Raw genomic sequence first — 5,000 nt, 5'->3', positions numbered from 1 at the left:
GGGCCCATTTCTGATCTATTTCTGCTGTGGTTTGCTGTTCAATAAACAGTATATTACAGGGGTTAGTGCAATAATTTGCCCAGAGGCCGATAATGCTAGTAACATAGCCCTACCACTGCTACTACTACTACCACCAGCACCACAACTACTTCTACTATGGCCACCACATCAATACTATTACATCATACACAGATGTCAGTAAGCATTCTGTTTGTTTGCTTCTTCCATTCTTTTCTTTTTTGTTTGTGTGTGGGTTTTTTTTGTAACAGCTGGATGTCACTTCTTAGTTAATGATCCAAATTATAGCTAACAGGTCAAATATACCACTGCTACAACCACCACTACTACTACTACTACCACCACCACCTCACTACTACTATCACTACCACCACCATCACCACTACTCCTACTACCACTACTGCCATTCCACCACCACTGCTACCACCACCACCACCACCACCAACACCATCACCACCACTACCACCAACACCACCACCACCACTACCACTGCTACCACCACCAACACCACCACCACTACTACCACTGCCACCATCACTACCACTACTGCTGCTAGAAAAATCAATACAAGATCAATACGTTGTGACAATAAAATTCATTTAAAATATTTTTCACGATAGGTTTATAGCAACCAGTCTCTCTAACTTTCCCAAACTTCAACGCTATTAAGCAAATGTAGTTCACATAATATATCATTATAATTAACTAGGAGCAGGGGTGGCAGGGGAGGTGAGTGGAGTGGGGGGGGGGACAGAAGGAAACAAATGGATAAGTAAATGAATAAAAATAAAATATACAAAAAAAGAAGACAAAGCAACAACAAACAACAACAGCATTAATGACCCAATAGCAATTCTATATTCACTCCCAAAGAATGTGTATTTATACATACATACATATAATATATATATATATATATATGTATATATACACACACATACATACATGCTTATATGTATACACACACCTATATGTATGTATATATATATATATATATATATATATACACACACATACATACATGCTTATATGTATACACACACCTATATGTATGTATATATATATATATATATATATATATATATAATATGAGAATTGATGAGAATTTTTAAGCCAACAAAAATTAATGGTTTACAAAAACAATCCCATTAAAGAATCGTTTAAAAGACACAATAAAACCATTTTTGATTGAGCAACAAACAATACAACAACAAACAACACACTCCAAAAAAAAAAAATTCCTGAACAAATAACAACAAAAACACAAACTATTTGTTTATTTTAAGAGAGTTTTTTTTCCTTGTCGCTGTTGTTGATGTGTGTATATTATTTAATTGTGTGTGTGTGTGTGTGTGCGTGTGTGTGTGTAATAATAGTAACTTAACAGTAGGTGTTTGAAAGGCAAAAAAAAAAAAAAAATTTTTTTTTTTTCTGTATCTTTTTACTTTTTCTTTGCTTGTAAAACAGCTCGATAACCAATAATGGATGATGTTGCAACAATAAGATAAATAATTAAATAATAAATAAAAACCATATAAAACAACAAAGCTTTTTGTTAGCAGAAACAGAAATAAAAGTAAAAAATGAAAAGCTAAGATATAAAATTGGTAAAGATGAAAAGACAAAAAAAGAAGAGAAGAAAAAAAGGTGGCGCCAGTAATTAAGTGAAGATTATCATGTCTACAATTAGCAAAAACTGAATATTTACTACTAATCTTGTGCTATTTGCTAACCACATCTTGCTAACCTCTTGGCATTTTACACTCTAAGGGCATTTAGAAAGAAATTCAGCTTTTGTAAAATCAAAAACAATGTGTAGGTCTTCAATTTTTTTGGTGGGGCAGGCAGGTGAGCTAGTAGTGGGGGTTTGCAATTTAGGATGGTGCAAGTGCAAATGCATGCTAATGCACATGTATGCAAAGTAAGTGCATATGTGCACGTGTGTAAAAAGAAACCAATGAAATATTCAATTTTATAGTAGTGTTGAAAAGATGTAGTGTAACATTAGCGAACAGGATAACAAAAAAGAGATAATTCCTTTGAGCATTATGTAATGGAAATAGAATAAATATTATTATTAAAATGCTTATATTGGTGCAGGTTGAGTTTGGTTCCCAATCACAGGGGTTCAGAATCAGTCCCTCAGTGTGATACCTTTGGCAAGTGTCTTCTACTTCAGGTCTGGGCCAACTAAAGTTTTACAAGTGAATTTGGTAGAAAGAAACTGAAAGAAGCTCACCGTATGTATGTGGTAAGATGTTTGCTTTTGAACCACATGATTCTAGCTTCAGTCCCACTACATGACACTTTGGACTATAGCCTAGGGCTAACCAAAGTCTTGTGAGTGGATTTAGTTGTGTGGTAAGTAGCTTGCTTACCAGGTAAAGATATTAGTGGCGGCTTGGGCAAGTGTCTTCTACTAAAGCCTTGGGCTGACCAAAGCCTTGTGAGTGGATCTGGTAGACAGAAACTGAAAGAAGCCTGTCGTGTATATATTTATATATATATATGTATGTATATGTCTGTTGGTCTGTGTTTGTCTCCCCAGCATCACTTGACAACCGATGCTGGTGTGTTTATGTCCCATCACTTAGCAGTTCGGCAAGTGAGACCGATAGAATAAATACTAGGCTTACAAAGAATAAGTCCTGGGGTCGATTCGCTCAACTAAAGGCAGTGCTCCAGTATGGCTGCAGTCAAATGATAAACAAATAAAAAGGATCTTTTTTAAAACGGGGGCCACATTTTTCATTAACGAAACACTTTGAAACTTGAACACTGGTAGAATGTGTCATATAAAACATCTTTTTCTCTTAGTCTTCTTAAAAAAAAAAGAAATCCATAAATTATTCCATGTTAAAGTTGTCGTATTTCTGTAATTTCAACCAATCACTGACGTCCATTCAGCCGATATACATTAAGCGCCGACTACATAAAGAAACGATTCTGAAACAATTAACCCTAACCCTAACCCTAACTCTAACCCTAACCCTAGGGTTAGGGTTAGGGTTAGGGTTAAAGCAAATTTAAAATGAAAAAAGCAAATAAAACGAAGAATCGTTTGTTTATGTAGTCGGCACTTAATGTATATCGGCTGAATGGACGTCAGTGATTGGTCGAAATTATCGAAATAAGACAATTTTTTACATGAAATAAATTCGAATACAAAAATATTTTTCTGTTCTATAACACAAAATAGATAAGTATACGAAGTTTGAAAGTCTTTCGGTACCAAAAACACTACGTAAAACATTAATGAAAAATGTGGCCCCCGTTTTAAAAAAGATCCAATAAAAAAATAAAAGACAGAAACTAAAAGAAGTCATAGGAAAAAAAAACTACTGGAATGCTTTTAATCATAGCTCTGCTTGATTAAGGCTAAACAACATCACATCTAGGATTATATTGACCGAGGTGAGGGGAAAATTTGAGTTAACTTGGTAGCTATTTCTTGCAGGCCCAGTGACTATGTAGAAATTCTGCAATTGAAGCATGTGCACAGATAGTGGAGTAGAGTAATGATTGGCCTTTAATTATCAAATGTTTTTAAATGTCATTTATGTGTGTGTGTCTGTGTCTTTGTGCTAACTCTACCACCATTTGACAAAGTGTTAGTGTGTTTACATCCCTGTAACCTAGTGGTTCAGTGAAAGAGACTGATAGAATAAGTATCAGACTTTAAAAAAAAAAAAAAAAGAAAATTTTAAGTACTGGAATTGAGTCAGTTAAGTAACATTCTTCAAAGCGATACCCCAGCATGGCCATAATCTACTGAATAGAACTAGAAGAAGATAAAAATATGATAAAACTCATAAAAAGACTACAGTGAAGTTCCCACCGGGAAATCCAATGTTTAGGCCAGGGAAAAGTTGAAAGGAGAGAAAATGAAATGAGAGAGAACAGTCTTACATCCTCCATGTTAAAAAGAAATCTGGCTCCCTATGGTAAATTCCCTATAATCTCTTATTGATTAAATCTTACCAACGCAGACAAACAACAACCTCTTTGAAATCTGATCATACATATGTACATCATCATCATTTAACGCCCGCTTTCCATGCTGGCATGGGTTGGACAGTTTGACAGGAGCTTGCTAGGCAGAAGACCAACCAGGATTCACTGCTTGTTTTGCCATGGCTTTTTTACCACTGGATGCCCTTCCTAACACATATGTACATACATGTGTATGTGTTACACATATGGTAGAGCATTAGGCAAAGTATCTTGTGGTACTTGCTTATGTCCCTTTACGTTTTGAGTTCAAATCCTACAGATCAAACTGTACCTTTTGTTTCATTCTCAGACAGATAAAAACATGTACCACCAATCAAATACCTATATATATAGCTGAAACATGTAAAAAAATATACATATATATAGATTCAGGTGAATATGGTACCTAAGTTTACTTGGAGTGTTTAGATTTAATTATAAAAATATGTCCTTCTGCCTAAATGTAATTTCATTAAATTTCTATATCTTTGTCCAGCTAAAGATGGCTCTATATTTTATATTTGATGTAATGTTTTCATTGATCAATTAAATGGAGTCGCATGAAACGATCATATTGCATTACTTTTGGATATCCTTGTTGCTTATTTTCATATATATTCCTTTACAGGATTCAGCCCTAAGGCTGAGGCCATGTGTGTGCGTGTATGTATGTATGTATGCATATATAGATATTTGATTAGTAGTATTTGTTCTATCAATAGTGTGCGTGTGTGTGTGTGTGTGTGTGTGTGTATATATATATATATATAAGTATATATATATATATATATAAGTATATATATATATATAAGTATATATATATATATATATATAAGTATATATATATATATAAGTAATATATATATATATATATATAAGTATATATATATATATATATATATATATATATATATATATATATATATATATATATATATATATATATATATATATATATATATATATATATATATATATATATATATATA

Source organism: Octopus bimaculoides, chromosome 5, assembly GCF_046866305.1.
Source record: "Octopus bimaculoides isolate indiv1 chromosome 5, ASM4686630v1, whole genome shotgun sequence".
NCBI classification, from domain to species: domain Eukaryota; kingdom Metazoa; phylum Mollusca; class Cephalopoda; order Octopoda; family Octopodidae; genus Octopus; species Octopus bimaculoides.
Note: the sequence above shows the minus strand (reverse complement) of the source record.